Here is a 20,925-nt window from a genome sequence, read left to right on the forward strand (position 1 = left end):
CACTGCACTCCAGTCTGGGCGATAGAGTGAGACTCAATCTCAAAAAAAAAACAAACAAAAATAATAATAATTTGAAAAAAGAAGCTATGCAGAACACAATGTACATGCCTAAATAATGTTAATTTAGAAATTTTAAAAGGTAATTTTTAAAATGGTTTCACTTTTTTGGATTTACTCCAGGTAAGTGATTTGATTTTTTGTTCTACCTGAATAGCACCGGATGTAATTATTTCCCAGGGCTTCAAAATTCTGAAAATCCGAATTCCCTATTGAAGCACTTTTTTTTTTTTTTCTAAAATAGCTAATTCCTAAATTACAACAAACACAGAAGTTGAATTTGGCAAGTTTTAGTAGTTTGCTTCTAGGTCCTCCTTTGATATAAATGTGTTTTCCGTATTTGCCTCATACTCAAAAGTTTTCTAAATTTAGCCCAGGAAACATACTATTATTATTATTATTATTATTATTGTTATTACTACTACTGTTATTTTGTTAAAGGTTTTTCTGTATTTATCATGTTTTGAAAAAGAAAAACGGTCAAATTCTAGATCCTTTAAAATCCAGTCCATTATTACTCCATTTATTTTAATAATATTAATAAATATTCAAGCCTGCTAAGTTTTCCGAGTATATCAAAATTTATTATGATGATCGTTTCATGAAGAAACGAAGTCGTATATAATACAAGCTTACATTGCTAAGCTCAGAGGTGATTTCAGAGCTGATGGAGACTGTTAGTTCGTGCATGTTTAGAAGCCCCCACGCTGGCTCTGTCCGACCGGCAATAGGTGAGATGTCTTCCCCAGGGCTTCCAATGTTCTAAAAATTCTCATAACTTGGTTCAGGTGCTTTTCCCTAAATACAAATTCCTGAATTATATCAAAACCTTAGGGAACATCCCTAGGAGTGGAGAAAAACCTTAAGGACAGAAAAAATACAAGAATTCTAATTAAACAAAAAAGAAAAAAAAGAAACACTTACTGTTAACCCTCGGAAACACTGATGTCAGTCATGGTAAAAATAACAAGTTTTCATTTATATTTCACTGACTTAAAATTTTGTAGAAAGAGATCTGGTACAGGCCGGGCACGGTGGCTCACACCTGTAATTGCCAGCACTTTGGGAGGCCGGAGCGGGTGGATGACAAGGTCAGGAGATCGAGACCATCCTGGCTAACACGGTGAAACCCCCTCTCTACTTAAAAAAAAATAAAAATAAAAAAAATTAGCCGGGTATGGTGGCAGGCGCCTGTAGTCCCAGCTACTAAGGAGGCTGAGGCAGGAGAATGGTGTGGAACCTGGGAGGTGGAGCTTGCAGTGAGCCGAGATCGGGCCACTGCACTCTAGCCTGGGTGACAGAGCAAAATTCTGTCAAAAGAAGAAAGAAAGAGAGAAAGAGAGAAAGAGAGAGGGAGAGAGGGAAAGAGGGAGGGAGGGAGGGAAGCAAGGAAGGAAGGAAGGAAGGAAGGAAGGAAGGAAGGAAGGAGGAAGGAAGGAGGAGGGAGGGAGGGAGGGAGGAAGGGAGGGAAAAGAAAAGAAAGAAAAGAGAGAGAGTGAGAGAGAGAAAGAGATCTCGCGCAGGAGGGAAGGGTTCCTTGCTCAACGATTCTCCAGATACCCAGGGAAAACAGGCAGATATCACAGAAGCTCGGTTTGATCTGGCTGTAACACCGACCACCCAGTCCCCTCGGATAAGTCTCTGGCAGCCTCCTGTGAGCTCTGGTTTTCTTATGGAATCATGGCAATAATACCAACTTGCTCGGGGATTTTTGCGAAGATTATATATTAGGTTTCCTTCCTTCTATCTTAAAAATCACTGCTTAGGCCCTCTTCTTTTACCAAGTAACTTTTCAACAGAAACCTGAAGAAAGTACTGGATAGGAGTGGGGGGTTTGCTTAGCAGAAGTTAACGAATGTAGTTCTTGGCCAGGCGCCATGGCCCACACCTGTAATCAATCCTTTTGAGAGGCCAAGACAGGGAAATTGCTTGAAGCCAGAAGTTTAAGACCAGGCTAGGCAACATAGTGAGCTGTGGTCTCCACAAAAAATTAAAAATTAGCCGGGCATAGTGGCATGCACCTATAGTCCCAGCTACTCAGGAGGCTGAGGTGGGAGGATTACTTAAGTCCAGGAGTTGGAGGCTGCATCCCAGCCTGGGTGACAGAGCAAGACAAGGAAGGAAGGAAGGAAGGAAGGAAGGAAGGAAGGAAGGAGAAAGAGAAAAAGGAAAAGAAAGGAAAGGAAAAGAAAAAAAGAGAAAGAGAGAAAGAAGGAAGGAAAGAAGGAAAAGAAGGAAAGGAAGAAGGAAAGAAAGGAAAGAAGTGCAGTACTTCATTTTTCTCTTCACTCACAAAATGTACTAATTATTTGCTTGCACTTGAATATTCAAACCTATTTAAAATACATGTTTGGTCAATTAATATCTCAAGGTTTCTGTCTGCATTGCAATTGTCTTAGACTGGAATTAACTACAGGGTAGTAACATCCATTTAATTCCACGTGGAAAATGCCACTTGCAGAGCAGGCCTGCATAAATGACTTTGATGTGGTGAGAAAATGGAGCTCACCTAATAAAAACACTTCTCAATTATCCTACCAAAAGGAAAACAATGAGAGAGATAACACATCACCTCGAGAAGCAAAACCATAAAACTTTCAGGAAACAACATAGAAGAGTACCTGCATGGCTTCAAGGTTGGGGAAGATTTTTAAAACAATAGCCAAAATGAGCACATCAGAAAAGAAAAAGATTGAGAGAAGTGACCTTGTTTATTAAAATTAAGAACTCCTATTCATCTGAAATCAACATATATAGCAATGAAAGAATTAGTATCCAGAATATATAAAAAAAAAAACTCCTCCTAATATAAAAGATTAACAATCAAAAGAAAACAGGCAATGGACGTTGTGGTGGATTGTACAGTAACAGCCTCCAGTTGATTCATGTTTCCCGGATCCAGGCCCTTGGAATATTCCATCCAAGGTTGCCTCTAGATTTGGCGGCCCTGTGACTTCCTTTGGCTAATGAGACAACAATTACGATGCAGATGGAGGTTTAAAAAGTGCTTGCACATTGGAGTCTGCCTTTTCTTGTTGCTTATTGGGACCCTCAGTCCACCACATGAAGCAGCCCAGGCTAGCCTTTGGGGGATAAGAGACCATGTGGAAAGGAACCCAGGCCATCCTTGCTGCCCCAGTAATCCCAGCCAACACACAGAACTGTGAGCTACATAAACGGGTATTGTTTTAAGCCTCTTTAAGTTTTGGGTTGTCTGTTATACAGCAAATCCTGATTGATATAGGATTCTCCTTCACTGGCAATCAGAAACTAACAAAGGAAGAGCTAACGCAGCCAGTCCATCAACTGTGAGGTGTTAAGGACACTTGCACCTTTGTTTACAAAGAGAAGTTACCAAGTGTAACCAGGCAAAAGTTTCTGCACAGCGGGCTGGACTGACATGTGGCCACCCATGCCTGTCTAAGGTGGGAAGAAGAATGGTTTTGCACAAAAACTTCCAGGAAGTGTCCTCAGAGGAAGGGTCAGGAGCAGTGATGTGCAGGCCTCGTCTGGGAAGCTCAGCTGGTCTTGCAAGTTTGCTAAGTTACTTAGGAAGTAAACTGATCTGGAGACTAACGGGAGTTCAGGGAAGAGACTGCGGAGATTTGGAGAAACGGCTCAAGAAAGCTCTTGAAAGCCATCGTTGGTGTGTCACTGATTGCAGGACATTAAGGACTCACTGCAGCACAAAATCTGTGGGCATCTGTGTGGGGTGTGACTTCATTCTGCTCTTCCTTATCTCATAGCTTCCTTGTCCTCTGCAAATCCAAACTCCATGTTTCATGTCTCTGGATAATATCCATACACCCATGGGATTATAGTCCCCCAAACATAGGAAAATGAAAAATTAAAATGTTTTTAGAGTTGAATGTAGTTGTGATTACAGGAAAGATGTCACATCATCTCAAAAAGTGAAGGTCTGACCAGACAGAAACTAACCAGCATCCTCCAACATGAGTCCTCCTCATGCTCTGGGAACTCTTCCTCAGGGCCAAGCTGCAGCATTGGCCTGGAGCCCTAAGTCAGAGGGATCCTGGCATCAACCCTATGTCAAATACACTCACGGAATGGAAGGAAGACACCCCCAGCATCGCTGTCAGATCAGAAGCACATGGATGAGCCAAGGGTGTGTGACTGCAGTTCAACTCAGAGCAAGCAAGGCTCTCCAGGCTCAGCTATCATCTCTACCCCTGCATCCCCACTGCCTCCCAGTCCATCTGAGCTGAGACATCCAGCCTTAGGACGAGCCAGGGCAATTCCACCAGGCACGTTAACTCCACAGGTCAAATGAGACACTTGCAGAGAGATACACTGGCTGTGTGTGGAAGGGAAGGCTGGAGGGGACTACAGTGGTGGAACATCTACACTTTCCAGCCATCCTGTTAGGCATGATATTCCTTGGAGTATGCAATGGACTGAATGTATGTGTCATCCCAAAAGTCATACGTTAAATCCTAACCTCGAAGGTAATGCTATTAGGAGCTGAGGGCTTTGGAGAGGTGACTGGGTCGTGAGGATGGAGCCCTCATGTAAGGGATTAGTGTCTCACTACAGAGGCCTCGGAGAGTTGCCTTACCACCTCTACCACAGGAGGACGCAGTGAGAAGGCACCATCTGTGAATCAGGAGGCCAGTCTTCACCAGACATCGAATCTGCCAGTGCCTTGATCTTGGACTTCCAGCCTCTAGAACTGTGGGAAATAAATTACTGCTGCTCATAAGTCACTGCGTTTATGGTATTTTGTTACAGTAGCCTGAAGAGCCTAAGACAGCCTCTGTCAACCTCACAACCACCCTGCAAAGCAGGCATCCTCCCACTTCACAAATGAAGAAACGGAAGTCAAAGAAGCTAAGTAATTTGCCCAATGTTATCACAGTCCTAGGTGTAAAACTGAAGTATGAATCCAGGTGTCCTGATTTCAAAAATTCATGCTCTTTTTTGCTTCACCACACTGGATTTTTGTGAATAAGCCAGCTTAGAGACTTTCATTATAGCAGTAATTTTTTTTGTTCCCTCAAAGGATTTCCTGAGACCAGTAAATGATGCCCAGGATTGTGTTAAGTACTCTAGATTTCAAGTGTTAACTACTCTAGATTCAATCTCTCATAATGGATTTACAAACTCCATAAGAGATCTGAGGGTCCCCTGAGGCAACTTTAAGCAGAAAACTTGAAGGTCCAGGAATTATAGCAAAAATGATGACTTAGAATGAATTTCCTGAATTTGTTAAGACATTTATTGTGGCCAACGTCAGAGAGAAATCTTAACAAATATGGTCTCAGTTCAAGGGATAAGAAGCAAATATGAAAACTCATAAAGTTATTTTATATCAGATTTAAATTTGTCTCCTCAAAGCCCAAGTTCCTACAATAACATGTCAGGCTAGAGGTGCAGTTTGTCCAATGAAAATAAAAAATTAATTTACTTTTTATTTCTAGTTGACTCTTAGAAAGGAAAATAATCACCCTGCATAGAAAGAACTAATGTGCAAATTATTTTGCCAGACTCTGAGGGTCTGAATATCCAGAGGAAAACCACAAAGAAACAAAAATTACATGAAAGCACCAAGAGGGAAGTCCAGTTACAGCAGAGGCTGACACTGTCCCCAAGTTGGGGACCGAAGGAATGACCACAGGCATCGGCCTCACCTTGACCATGGCAGTAGACAGCTTTTCTCCTGTCTCTGTGGTCTGAAAACCTCAGAGCAGCCACTGAGATGACCCTAGAGAGACAGGAGCTATACATTCACCAGGAGCACGGAGGCCACATGGCAAGAACCCGCCGGGCCCCGGCAGGGGAGCGTCCCGGGAGACGGTGCAGGGGCTCTCATTCCATCTGCTGAGAGCTGGGCAGACTGTGCTCAGCAATGGGTCCCTCAGCACGAGGTTACCCAGACAACAGGACTAAACATTTAAAGGGGATGCCATCCAACAACAAAGCCAGCAAGAACTGTACTCACAGTCCTCCATAGAGATACTGGCACCGGATCAGGTCTGAAACCCAAGGCCAAGTTCAGGGCCAGCCAACTTTGCCTTGCTTCTAACTTGTGTCCACACCCTGCAGAATATGACGATGGTGCAGGCTGCAGCGGGACAGGTGTGTAAAATCTCCCCTGGCGTAGGCAGGGAGGGCTGTTCTCAGGCCACCCCTCCAAGGCCAGCAGCAGAAGGGCACCTGCCCTGGGCCACAGGCTGCCTCAAGGGCCTGGGTATTGAGGTTTTGAGTGACTCTGATGCCTGTCTCTGGAGGCTGTGATTCTCAGTGCTGCAGACAATACAATCTCCATATTTCCTCCCTGTGTTTGCCTAACTCCGGTATGTTCTCCTGCTAACTGGCATTCTTGGATTTTCCTCATCCTGCCAGCTTATGCCTATAGCAACTATTAGGTGGAACAGCTCTCATCTTAAAAACAGTTCCAAACAGCTTAGGGCTCTATACATTTAATTTTCAGTCTCACATTTGGCATTTGTTTGGGGGCAGTTCCAACACATCAACAAGACAATTGCATTCATGGGTGGAAACCAGCACTGACGGCTGTGCCTAAAGACTGAAGATAGTATTTACTTTCATAATACTACCTGAGGTTTATATATTAGGACAATTCTGCTCTGTGTCACTTTTCTCAGCTGCTCCTAGATGCAAAATGTGCACATTTTCCTGAAGAAGCTGTTGCATAATGCTCTGTTGTGCCTCATGTGTGCTTCTTAAATGTTTTATGCCCCCGTCATGTTTTATCTCCAACTCAGATGAGAATCTATTGTTTTGCAGTCCATAAATAGTACATCCTTCAAACAGTCCAAAAAAAATAGCTACAGAGGATTTGCTGAATTTTAAGTTCAAGGAAAACTATTCTTTCTATCGGGATTCTAGGCAGTCTAGGACCAACAAAAAAATACCCTCGCTATAGTTACCCATCTCACTGTTTAATGATCACTGCTGACGGCAAAACTTCACCTATGAGTACATGAGCTGGGCGGGGCAAACAGAACCACCAAGTGCCCGTGGCTGTCATGCTGCATGCGGGGTGGCACCAGCTGTTCTGGTGTCTAAGCCTCTCTCACGCACCACTCACTCATTTATTTACTCACTCAAGATCTTTCTAAAGCAAACCAGATCCCGTATTGTCCTGATTACAGCCTTTCAATGGCTTCCCAATGCACAGAGAACAGGTCCCAAACTCCTTTCCTGGATTGCAAAACCATTTGGGCCATGCCAGGGTTCTCTGAAAACACCACGCTCAATCTCTCCTTAGTCTCCCTGCACCAGGCGCTCCTCCTCGACCTTTGCCTCCCCGGCCCCATCTCACTACTCACCTCTTCAGCTCTCAGCTTAGACACCATCTCTTTAAAAATGTTCTGCAGCCACCAAACATAAAAGTCGTTCTCTGTCATTCTCCATTATACGATCCCATGGTGTTAATTACCTGTATGTCACCTGCCCCATCTGACTTTTTTCATGAGCATTTCCTGTTCATTGGCCTCCCTGGCTGGAACGCACACTAGGAGAATACGAAAATCCCTTCCTCATTTGCCACCACACATTCAATGCAAGAAGAAAGGACAGGCACCCCAGCATGTGTCCCGGGAATATCTGGTGAACAGAAGGAGACTAAGTACACGGAGTCTCAGGGCTGCAAAAGCACACAGGGGTCTCAGGATCCATGCGGCGTACAGCTGACACCATCTCTGGCCCAGGACTGGCAGTTGCTGATGGGTCCCTCTCCCAAGGGGGGTGTGCAGGCCTCTCGACTACTGCCCAGACCTCAAGAAGCTTTCCTCAGCCCTTACAAGACACCTGTGCAAGGCAATATGCAAAATGCTCCCAACTGTCTGCCTGAAAGACAACACTTCCCATCTCATCCACTGCTGATGCTACAGGAATATGAATGGTCTATTTCATTGTTCTCACAAATCACGACCCTCTAAATTCAATTTCCTTAATAGTCTCAAACTCTCAGAACAACAGAACCATGAGTCATGGAAGTCTGACTCAGCCTCACACAGAGGACAAGAGTCCCGTTGGCTGCAATCCCTGATTTCCTAATGCTACTCTGTGAGGTTTTTGGATGCTTGTTCCCTTTGTGAGAATAGATATTCTGAAGCAGAAGAAAAAGGCCCTATTGCTCTATTTGGGCCACACAGTGAGGGTCCCCATCCTCTCCGAGCTTGCCACATCCCAGCCTGAGGACGTCACCAGGGAAAGAAGATCAAGGCCCAGCTGCGGCCTCCAAACCTCTGATCCCAGACCAGGACTCGGGAAACATGTCCAAACTGTCTGGCCAAGCAGCCATTGGATTAATTTTACTGGGGTTTTCACAAGGTAGGCATAGCCCAGTAAGGAAAGTCAAAGCAGGAGGTCTCTTTGGACTAGACTGGCCTGGGGCACGGTGGTCAGTGCAGACACAGGCTTCCCACTTGGCCTTGTTGCCATTCACTCCCGCTTCTCCAGCAGCCAATCAGTGCCTGTGGCACTGGGGTCGCTCAGCAGGAAGGCCTGGCCCCATTCCTGAGCCCCAAGGCCCAGGACTCTAGGCACGGGCTACTCCATGTGTGTGACCATCTACAACGAGGCACGACACAGACAGGAGACAAGGTCCCCAGTGTGGCTGCTGGCAGACTCAGCCGGGAGCTTCCAGACTCCCAGGCCTGGCTTCCACCCAATCAATGACCTTAAAACTGCTAGGGGCAACCCATGCCTCAGGGCTACGAAGCTCCCCAGATGGTGCCAAGGTGCTACCAAAGTTAAGAACAGCAGGAAAAGGGGCCACCTAAGCTAGGACACCAACACAGACGAGAGGGGAAGTGATTCCTCAGGGAGCCTGCCATGACCAGGGAAAACAGGAGGGGAACGGAGAAGGAGCCAACCTGTGTGGCAAGCTACCTATGACACCCCCGTCTACACCAGAGCCAGTCACTGGCAGGAGGAAGGACAGGGAAATGGAATCCTCTTTCCCAGACTGACACTCACAGGTGTCAGGCCAGGAAAAGCACCATAAGGGCAGCACTCTGGGGAACATCATGTCTCAGGTCCAAGCAGGGTAAAAAAAATTCTTCAAGAGACTAGGGAAACACGCAGGGGGGCAACAGAAAACTGGCAGATGCAGAAGCCAGAGAAGGGGGCTGCAGGGGCTGGGGGAGAGAACTGCCGAACCCTCACCATGGTGAGGCCAGGAGACAGAGGGTCCCAGAGGCCCTCCCAGCAGACCTGACCGAACAAAGCCAAAGGTCAATGCCTGAGGCCAAGTGGGAGGGAAGAAGGTTGCATGGGAGGGAAGAAGGATGGTTATAAATCTTATTTTCTGCCAACAAAATGTAATACAAGCTCATGTAGGAAATTTCAAAAGATACAAAGAAAAAAAAAAGGACATTCCTAAATTATTCCTTCCAGTCATTTTTTCCCCCAATGCATTTATACCCATATGGCCCTGGAAAAGGGGAGAGGGTCCCACCACAAGACGAATTTTGTATCCTTTTTTTCCACTTCAAATGCTCCAATATCCTTCCATCTTTTATAATGGCCATTATTACAAATGAATTTGTCTTTTCTGTTGTTGTTGTTGTTGTTGTTGTTGTTATATTCTTAGGCTGGAAGTGTTAGGTCAAGAGACAAACTGCTTTTTCAGAGAGTTTTTGTTTTGAGGTATAGAAGTACAAACTTGTCTCACTCTCTTCTCGTCACCATTGACTGTCAACTAATTTGTATTAACTTATTAGACAACGAGCCTTCTCATTCTCAGAGCTTACTACTAAGACCACTTATTTTAAGCATATATTTTTAATAATTATTCTTCTGATGCTCTATAGAGTTCTTTTTGGCCAAAAGGGAGGCATGGGGTTTTTGGGGATACGTGGACTTGTTTGGATGTGGATTGTAAGGAGGTGAGGGAGAAAGAAAATAGAACATGAGAAAAGAAGTGGGGAGCAAGACAAAGAGAGAGAGAGAGATGGAATCAAGTTTCCAAGGGCAGGGGTGGGGGTGGGGGTGTCAGGAGTCCAGTAGGAAGAAGTAGTCTTAGGAGAGAAGAGAAACCCTTCAGGGTCTAGAGAGGAGAAGGACGACAGGAGGAAATAGGAAGAAGCTCAGAAGGAAACAAAAGGGCGTTCAAAGGTGGGAGGGAGATGAAGGCATCCCTCACCTAATGGCCTCTCTGGTTCATGTGAAACAATCGTCAGTGGCAGGGGATATAGAGAAGCTGAAGGTTTGAAACTGCAGCAATGAAAAACCTATTTATCCACAAGTCAAACTGCCACACCAGGGGACTCTGCTACTGATAGGGACCATCAAGCCCAACCCTGACTCTGGTTTTAGTTTTTGTTATGTCTGTTTGTTTGTTTTGAGATGGAGTCTCACTCTGTCGCCCAGGCTGGAGTACAGTGGTGCGATCTCGGTCTCTGCAAGCTCCGCCTCCCAGGTTTAAGCAATTCTCCCGCCTCAGCCTCCCAAGTAGCTGGGATTACAGGCATGAGCCACCACACCTGACTAATTTTTTTGTATTTTTAGTAGAGATGAGGTTTCAACCATGTTGGATTCCTGACCTCAAGTGATCTGCCCTCCTGGGCCTCCCAAAAGTCTGAAATTACAGGCGTGAGCCACCGCGCCCGGCTTCAACCCTGATTTTGCATGTGAGAAAACTGAGGCCCGGAGATGGTAAATGGGTGACCCATGGTTCCACAAGAAGAGAGGGCAGGGCCAAGTATAGAATCCCCAGGTGTGGTTCACCCACTATGCAGTGCAACAGCCTTCACTCACATAAGAAAACAGAGAAGGATCTGGGCCACAGCCCCGGCCACTGCTACAGACAAGTGACTCACCTATCATGAGCCAGCAAGCCCTCCACAGAGGATACCCGGCTGCAAGCCCCACTGCACCTAGAGCACATTTTGCCCATCAGTCACCTCCGCCTGGCTGCCAGTGATTGAGTGACTCCTCACCTTCAGCACACATTTCTCCAAGTCTCCAAGGAGAGCGTCAGAAATTCTCTAAGTTGCTGTGAGCTGTGGGGACGAAAGGCAGGTGGCCGTGAAACACCCTCTCCCAAAGACAAGGGACTCCCAGAGCAGTGCCGCCAGCTCCTCTCCACAGTTGCCTCCATTTAAGCTGAAGCACTTGGCAGAGCAGCCCCCTCCTAAAATCTATTACTCCACCAAGAAAGCTCTTAAAAATCAGAACCTTCATCGGCCTCTATTTCCTCCTTGTTTTTCTGGATGATCACACCTGGCTCCGTACCCGGTCTCATGTGTGCAAACAATGGTGTCTGCCCACAAACCCCGTTTCCCTCATCAGACTGCAGAGTCAAATATAAGGCCAAATTCAAAATTACTTCAGAATAGTATGGTCCATTTGTTCTAAAAAAATTTTTACTTGATTGGAGACTGGGAGCAGGGAAGGCCACAATTTTCACCAGAAAACTGTATCCTTATTCGTTCATTTTTGTGTGAGGAGAAGGAAATGACTACTTTGGAAATGACCCATTGAATCTTATCAACAACACTCCTATAGCCCCCTAGGAGTGGGTAAAAGCTTCCTTACAGAGGCCCCCAAGGAAACAAATCCACGGGAGAAACCCAGGTGAGCTGTTTGCCATTCATATTTATGGACCCCAGCTCTCTTCAGAGCACTGTGCAGGGCCCACACCCAGGGAAGAAAGAGGTCTGGGAAAACCTCAAAGTGCTCACACAGTTCTGAGCTCTGGGACACTTGGAAGAGACGTGTCTTGGACGTCTTCTCCTGTATACAACCATCATGACATCTGGCACTGCATAAACCCAGGGAACTTGCTTATTTTTATTACGTTTAGCATTGTTCTATCTACAAGTAGCTTTTCCTCTCATGAATAGAAAGAACTGGAGGCAGAAAAGTCAACTGAAAGGCCCTCTCATCTGTTGTCTCTCGATGGATGCACCCACTCACATAGAGCCAGTGACCACAGTGGAGCTGTGTCCTCCCTTGGGACAGAGAGAAGGGACTGCCCCCCACACTGGCTACTGTCCCCCAGGACAGACCACCCCTTGCCGGATTTCATCAGGGGCCTCCCCTCTGTATCACAAGAGCTGCGGAGGATGCAAGCATGTAGCAGCTGCCTGGGGGAAGGAAGGCTTGAGCAACAAGGGCATCCTCTGTGGAGTGAGGCCATCCTGTGAGCGCTCTCCTCCTCCATTCATCACACTCTGGGTTTAAGAAACTCTGAAACAGTAGCATCCATAATGCTAAAAAGAATTCCTGAAAAAATGTCATCCCCTCCAGAGTTTCCAGTTTCCAGCCGAGATCGCGGCACTGCACTCCAGCCTAGGCAACAGGGTGAGGCTCTGTCTTACATACACACACAAAAGTATATATAACAAACAAGAAGCGTATAAATTAAAGAAAAAGAGAAAATTTTTTCAAGCACCCACAATCTAGCTGTCATGCTCTGGTAGTTGTCTTCCAGCCTTGTCTCTGTGTATAGATTTACAAGGTTTTTAAAAATAGAGTGATATTAGTGTTCATGCCATCTGGTATCCTGCTTCATTTTAAGAGCCAACACTTTTCTATTGAGTTAGTCTTCATAAAAACCTTTTTATTGTTTTTTTTAAGAGGCAGGCTTCACTCTGTCACCCAAGCTAGAGTGCACCCACATGATCATGGTTCACTGCAGCCTCCAACTCTGAGGCTCAAGCAATGCTCCTGCTTCAGCCCCACCTGTGATTACAGGCAGATGCCACCATGCTTGGCTAATTTTTTAATATTTTGTAGAGATGGGGCCTCATCATGTTTCCCAGGCTGGTCTTGAACTCCTGACCTTAAGCAATCCTCCCTCCTTGGTCTCCCAAAGTGCTAGGATTACAAGCATGAGCCACCGCGTGATCATAAAAACCATTTTAATTTGGCTGCATAACCCTAAGCTAATTTATACACCATAGCTTATTTAGCAATCTCCACACTATTAATAATATCCAAGTCGTTCTTCATTTTTGCTTTATTTAAAATGAAAACTTTATATAGAAAGCATTTGTTTTTTGTGTTTGTTTTGAAGATGATTCTCTTTTGGAAGATCCCCACATGTCATCGCTAAATCAAAGACATGGGCATTTTAAAGCAGGAGTGTCCAATCTTTTGGCTTCCCTGGGCCACATTGGAAGAATTGTCTTGGGCCTCACATACAATACACTAACACTAACAATAGCTGATGAGCTTTAAAAAAATTCACACACAAAAAATCTCATAATGTTTTAAGAAAGTTTGCAAATTTTACTGGGTCACATTCAAAGCCATGCCCTGGGCCACATGCAGCCTGCAGGCCGCGGGCTGGACAAGCTTGTTTTAAAGACTTCCAATCCATCATGCTGGTTCCCAAAAGCATTACCTGACCAGCCTTCCACCAACTTTCTCCATAGACTTGTTAAGACTGTGCACTTTTTTATACTCTTTGTTAATTTGAAAGCTGAGAACATTTTTATTCAATGTGTACCTCTTTGATTACCAAGATCAAACATTTCTCCATGTTTTCAGATAAAGATAAATGTCTTCCAACATTAATTATTGTCAGTTCCTCTATTATGACTTCTTTCTTTACGTTCTTTGCTGGTGGTCTGGTTTTAGTAGTTTTAAACAACCACTTTTAACAGAGTGTTCATATATTACAAATATTAACTCTTTAAAATCTATTCCGTGAATATCTTTCCTCCATGTGTATTTTGTCTTTGGGCCTGACAGTATTGTTTATTTCTTATTTTAACATTGTTTGCAGTGAGATGATGTCACTGTTTTCATTTGTGTTGGCTTCTCTACCTCCTAAGTTTAGCTTCCTCTGATCTTTCTGTGTCCAGGGTCTTTAATATTAAACCCTTAGGCCAGTTGAAATCTCTCTGGGGACTGCCTCTGCCTGTCCTAGAACTATACTTATACCTTGTCCCCTGAGCTGTAAGCACAGGTCACCTCAGCGTTTCACGGCCTGGGACTGTACCTGCAATTTTGATCTCTGAGGAGAGTCCTCTTAAATGTACAGACTGTTTCCTGGCTAAGGAGGCTCACCCCTCATTTCAGGGCAGCTCCAGTTTGCATGTCAGGCTGTAAGAATAAAGCAAGGGGCAGCGTCACTTGGGATTTCCTTTCTTCGACCTTGGTCATTAATAAGAGGTCCAAAGGCAAGTATATTACACTGTAATTGATAGGCAGTTTTCACTTCCAGAAGTTTTCTTTCTTTTTTTTTTTTTTTTTTGAGATGGAGTCTCGCTCTATCGCCCAGGCTGGAGTGCAGTGGCCGGATCTCAGCTCACTGCAAGCTCCGCCTCCCGGGTTTACGCCATTCTCCTGCCTCAGCCTCCCGAGTAGCTGGGACTACAGGCGCCTGCCACCTCACCCGGCTAGTTTTTTGTATTTTTTAGTACAGACGGGGTTTCACGGTGTTAGCCAGGATGGTCTCGATCTCCTGACCTCGTGATCCACCTGTCTCGGCCTCCCAAAGTGCTAGGATTACAGGCTTGAGCCACCGCGCCCGGCCGAAGTTTTCTTTCTTTTGGCAGTGATTAAGAGCTCTAAAAATGTCCCCTAGAAATAAACTATTTATCTTGGAGAGGTTCAAAGTGTGAATAACTTAACGCATATTATAATAGGTCAAAGTGAAACCAACCCCACAGCCTCTTAAAGTAAGGGCAGTGAGCTTAGAAGACCCTCTCCTGTGCAATCTGGCTTAGCAGGGTTAAGAGGTTTTATCAGTCAAGCACGTAGGACAGGAGGCCCCTCCGGTGCCGAGTGTATGTGAAGATAAAACAACAGGCAGAGAGGAGCGCTCAGCAGAGAGTCTAACAAGTGTTGTCGTCAGAGCTCACACTTCCCACAGGGATGCCTCGACTGCACACCTTCAATCTTTATGTTGGTAGACATGTACACTCTCCCTCTCTCCCTCTCATGACACCAGAAAAAAACAGCAAAAGCAAAACAAACAAACAACAGCCTTCAAGGCCCATGCCATGGCATCTCTCAAACCCAGCAGGGTCATCTTACCAGTCACTTCTAGCAGCACCTGCTTCTTGCTGTCCAGGTGACCAGATGGCCCCATGTGCCACCATACCTGTTGTCCTGGTATGAGGGTTAATAGAGCCCCTTGCTCTCAAAAGTAACCTGATTTGTATGGTACCTAGTCACCCTCCTCAGCTAACACACACAAAGGCTTTGAAAAGATTAGGGTCTCTCAAACTGGTCTCTTTGGTGGCCCTTAGAGATCCCTGGGGTGGATGAGGAGGAGGTAGGAAGGGGGAGAGGGAGAAGAAAGACCCTGTAGTGAGAATTCTTCACCCACCAACCAGTTCTCTCAGAACATTCAGAGTTATCTATTTTACATGCTCACTGTCCTTGTAAACCTTCATTAGAAGACAGGTTCCTCCCGCCCTGAAGTGTTTAGAAACCATGGGCCATACAGTCTCCCAGGGGCCCCCTCCCAACTCTAAAACCATATTGCTTATTGCTCTGTGGTCTGGTTCTAAGCTCTGCCTCACCATAAAGGAGAACATGATGGCCTACTGGGCTGAAGGGACCAGGGTAGCTTCTAAAGATGTCAGATAAAGATATGCGATAGTCAAACTTTGGGATCTGGTGACAATAGGTGCTGAGGTTAGGACACTCATATAACAACTCAGATACACAGAAACACAAAATGGAACAAACTACTTGGCCCTGAATCCTTTAGAATCTGAGGTGGTAACTAGAACTGTTCAACATTCCATTTCTCTTTTTCTCAGGAACATATCATGGTTGAATTTCCCCAGGAAGTCAGGTGTGAAGATGCAACTTGTTTCAGCAAATAAACATGGCGTGTGCTGCTCCGACACAGAAGACTCCAAGAGCCTATGTGCTATCGGCCTCATTCCCATCTCATCAGCCCGCACCCCGTGAGATCAACAAGAAGCAGAGCTCTTTGCCTGCTGAGATAATCTCACAGCGTGAATGAGAAACAAACATTTATTGTTTTAAACAGCTGTCAATGAGGGCAGCCTGTTACTGCAGCACAACAGAGCCTATCCTGACCAATACAGAGATGTTTCAGATAAAATACAACCTACTTGCTGAGAAGAATGTGTGTTCTCTAGCCCAGTGTTCCCCAAAATTGGTTCCAAAGAACACTAGCTCCATGAGACATTCAGGGTCAAAAAAATTTAGAGAAATTGCCTGTTTCATCTGTCCCCTTAAGGGTCGTATATTTAGGCATGAAGTATAAAGAAATAGTTTCACTTTGTCTTACCTAAAGTTTTCCTACATGAACTGTCCATGGAAGGTGCATTTACTGGCATCCTGACTAACAGTTGCAGAATCTAGTCCATTCAGAAAAGTATACACGAATATCAAGATACAGGCACATTCTTACTAAGTGATTAATAACAAATTCAGAGATTCCAATGGCCTATATCATTGGTTAAATATTATTAATTTCATAGCATAGCTCTTTTGAAAAACAATCTGGCAATTTCTTATAAGGAAATTAAATGCACATTCACCATATGATCCAGCAATTCTACTCCTAAATGTTAATATTTATCCAAGAGAAATGGAAACATACTAACACAAAAACCTTCAAGTGAATATTTACTATGACTTTATCAATGACTGCCAAAAACTGGAAACAATTCAAATATCCTTCAGTGTTAAACGGATATGCAAACTGTGGTACCTCTATATGATGGAATATTATGCAGCAATAAAAAGGAACACACTACTGATAGACAAAACAATGCAGACCAATCACAAATGTGCTACATAAGTGAGAGAAGCCAGACTCAAGAGCTACATACTCTGTGATCCTATTTATATGGCACTCTGGAAATGCAAAACTGCAGGAACAGAAAGCTGATGTAGGACTGCAAGGGTGGCCACAGCTGATGAATGTTCTGAGCCAAAACGATGGAGCTCTGCATTTTGACTGTGGTGGTGATATGAACAGGAGGCAGGGAAGTACTGGGTAGAAGAGGGTGGTTCCCCGGCAAAGGCCCCACCCTCAAACCTGGACACCATGGCCCTAAATGGTAACAGTTATCCCTGTTTTCCCAATCAAATGTTGCTTTTTCCAAAACCACCCTGGCCCACCACACCCTCATCCTGTACCTATAAAAACCCCAAACTCTACTGGCAGAGAAGTAGAGCAGTGCAGCAGAGGAGGAAAGAGATGAAGTGTCTGAACATTCAGAGGAATTCAGCTGGGGATGGTCGGAGAGGAGTTCAGCTGGGGACAGCCAAACTCCAGGGGAAGAGTATCTTCCCACTCTCTCCCCTTTCCAGCTCCCCATCCCACTGGGAGCCACCTCCATCACTCAATACAACCTCTGCATTCACCATTCTTCAAGTCTATGAGACCTGATTCTTCCAGGATGCAGGACAAGAACCTGGGTACGAAGAGGATAAGGTGTAAAAAGCTGTCACCCTGACTCTCCACTGAGCCAGTTAACACTTAGCCATCCATGGACAGCAACTGCTAAAGGAGCATTAATTGTAACACACCCCTAGACACTGCCATCCGTGGATGGCAACTGCTAATGGAGCACTAATTGTAACACACCCCTAGACACTGCTGTGGGGATGGAGCCCAAAAGCACTAGCTCCGGCCCCAGCACCCGGTCACCTGCATGCTTCCCATCCTGCAAGGAGTTTGAGCACCGTAATGGCCAAGTAAGCAAGCCACACACCCCTACTGCAAGTCTTGCAAAGGGGTAAGGGAACTCTCCTGTCTCAGTGGCACTCTATCAACTGCAGCTGTTTGTCAAAATGCACAGAACTGTAAACCAAAAAGTATGAATTCTACTGTGTCTGAACCTCAATAAAATTTTGCATTAAAATTTAGTTTTCAAGTATAAAATGGAAGTCTCAGCTGTGTTTGGGGACCCTTTAAGTATCATCAGGGAATATCCAGAACCAGGTCATAGAACTCCTGGTTCTGTCACCATGATGCTTCCTATCCACTCATCTTTGCTTTGGATGATCCCACACTTCTCTAAAACATACTGTTAGTTAATCGCCCCTTTCCAGAAAAGGGATGGACAGGGTAGAAGGAGGGGCAGAGACTCACAGTTGGTCTCCTCTCAGGCATGATGAGAAAGGTCCACACTTACTGAACATTATGGATGGGAGATACTGTGCCATTTCATTTCCTCTCAGTCAGTGCTCACAATACCCTACGGGACAGGTGTAACCATATCCTATTTACAGATAGATAGGCAGACCAGGGCTCAGAGAAATTAAGCAACTCAGCCAGGTAACACAGTTAGTAAGTGATAAGTGCTAACCTGAACCACATTTATACTTTCAGCAACTACTCTCTCCCATTTTCCAACTCTGAAAAAATGATCCTTCTAGGATGGCTACAGTCAACAAGACAGTTCATAAACAGATGTTGACAAGGATATGGAGAACTCTAATTCTCCAATGTTGTTGGGTGGTAGTGATGCAGCCACTTTAGTAAATAGTCTGGAAGTTCCTTAAATGGTTAAACAGAGTGACCACATGATCCGGCCATTCTACTACCAGAGAAATGTAAACATAAGTCCAAACAGACACTTACACATAAATACTTGTAGCGGCATTGTTCATAATAGCCCCAAAGTGAAAACAAACCAAATGTCCATCATCTAATGAATGGATAAATAAAATGTGGCAGATTCATACACATCAGTACTAAAAAGGATAACATATTCTACAATGTATTGTGGTGATGGATACAACTCTGTGAATACACTGCAAGCCACTAGATTGAACACTTTAAAAGGGCAAATTATATGGCATGTGAATTACATCTCAATAAAGCTGGTTTTTTTAACAGCAAATACCTAATCCAGCTAGAGTAAATTCTACATTACTAAAAATGAATAAGAGGAGAACAAGGAATAGAAGATTCAACACAACAAATAAATCCCAAATGCTCTGTAGCCGCCTTTAGCATGCACGGTAAGATTTAATTTGGAAGCAGACTAAAAATACTAATTATATTTTTACTTAGGCTATGTTAGAATTAGTATGAAGTTCTCAGCCACATGTCATCTGAGAGCAGAGGGAAGCAGCCTACTTAACTAGTAGGTGGAAAGAAGTAGCTTATCATACAATAAAGAAATACAGCAAAAGCCCAAGTGGAAAAATCTATGAGCAGAGCACAATCTTCGCTCTTCATAGATGTTTCTGGGAAAAAAAAAAAAATTTAAGCACTATCCATTAGAATGTGGGTGAGACTTGGTCTGCACAAGAAAAGCAAAGCATCCTGCCCCAACCAGGAACAGATCTAAGGCTGCCAACATGAACGTGGTGATAACTGCATTAACCTTCTCCCAGGGGAGTTATTTTTTATTGTAACACACTTGTCAAAATGTCATCACATTAGCTCGCCTCTCCCACATCCGCCCACCAATTCCTCTCAGCTGTAGAAGAAAGAGCAGTAATTAGAGCAGGAAATAGCCCCTGGATGAAGAACTGCTCCAGCCTGACAGTTCATCCGAGACTTCGGCAAAGCCACACTGGCCTGGCTCCGGGAGGGGAGGAGGTGGGGTCACTAAGCCCACGCTAGGCAAGCCACCTAAGCCTCCTTCCAGGCAGGGACAGCAGATGGAAATTGTGTCCCAGAAGCCAACTCTGCTGCTCTATCCGTGCTGACATTCAGGAATTGTGACAATTAATCACACGTAACAAAGTACACTTTTGTCTTACACAATCCACCCAACTCCTACTGCAAACGAGTTTGACCTATCCTGCCTTCCTGTTTCAGCTGTCCCTTAGCTGAGACGGGAGAAGCCCCCAAAGCCTTCAAAAGGAGTTCTATTGGCCAGTGAACTCCTAGGGGATTTAGAAATGAAGTGGAATTTTTTGTCTTCTCTAGAAACAAATACAGATGCTCCAGCACTTATCAAGGGGTCATGTCCAGACAAACCCACTGTAAGTCAACAATATCCTAAGTCAAAATATGTACTTAATGCTGGTGACATAGCAGATGATCCCTGACTTACGAATTTCTGACATTACAATGAGTTTATCAGGACATAACCCCACCATAAGTGGAAGACTGACTTACAATGTGGTTACAGTTTCTTTTCTTTCCTTTTTTTTATTTTTTTATTTTTATTTTTTAGATGGTCTGTCTCTGTTGCCCAGGCTGGAATGCAGTGGTACTATCTCAGCTCACTTCAACCTCCACCTACCAGGTACAAGCAATTCTCCTGCCTCAGCATCCCCCCAACCTCCCCGAGTAGCTGGGATTACAGGCATGCACCACCATGCCCAGCTAATTTTTGTATTTTTTTAGTAAAGATGGGGTTTCACCATGTTGGCCAGGCTGGTCTCAAACTCCTGGCTTCAAGAGAGTCCCCCACCTTGGCCTCCCAAAGTGCTGGGTTTACAGGCGTGAGGCACTATGCCTGGCCAGGGTTACGGATTCCTACTAGAAGTACATGGCTTTTGCACCATCATAAAGTCAAAAACTCCTACGTCAAACTATCCTAAGTTGAGGAATGTCCGTATTTGAACGGATACACAATGTACAGTATATCCATACAATGGAATATTAGTCTGCCTTAAAAAGAAAAAAAATCGGCTGGGCGCAATGGCTCACGCCTGTAATCCCAGCACTTTGGGAGGCTGAGGCAGGCGGATCACAAAGTCAGGAGATGGAGACCATCCTGGCTAACACGGTGAAACCCTGTCTCTACTAAATATGCAAAAAATTAGCCGGGTGTGGTGGCGGGTGCCTGTAGTCCCAACTACTCGGGAGGCTGAGGCAGGAGAATGGCGTGAACCCGGGAAGTGGAGCTTGCAGTGAGCCGAGACTGCACCACTGCAGTCCAGCCTGAGCAACAGAGCGAGACTCCGTCTCAAAAAAAAAAAAAAAAAAAAATCTAAACATATACCAAAACATGGATGAGCCTG

General features: G+C 44.8%; 1 protein-coding gene across 1 annotated transcript in view; it reads right to left on the bottom strand.

Moving 5' to 3' along the window:
• Positions 1-20,925, bottom strand: part of SH3RF3 (SH3 domain containing ring finger 3) — a 377,754-nt gene that overhangs the window by 253,629 nt on the left and 103,200 nt on the right. The gene's annotated exons all lie outside the window — the stretch shown is intronic.

The sequence above is a fragment of the Trachypithecus francoisi genome, unplaced genomic scaffold, assembly GCF_009764315.1.
Source record: "Trachypithecus francoisi isolate TF-2019V2 unplaced genomic scaffold, Tfra_2.0 Lachesis_group17, whole genome shotgun sequence".
Classification (NCBI taxonomy): Eukaryota; Metazoa; Chordata; class Mammalia; order Primates; family Cercopithecidae; genus Trachypithecus; species Trachypithecus francoisi.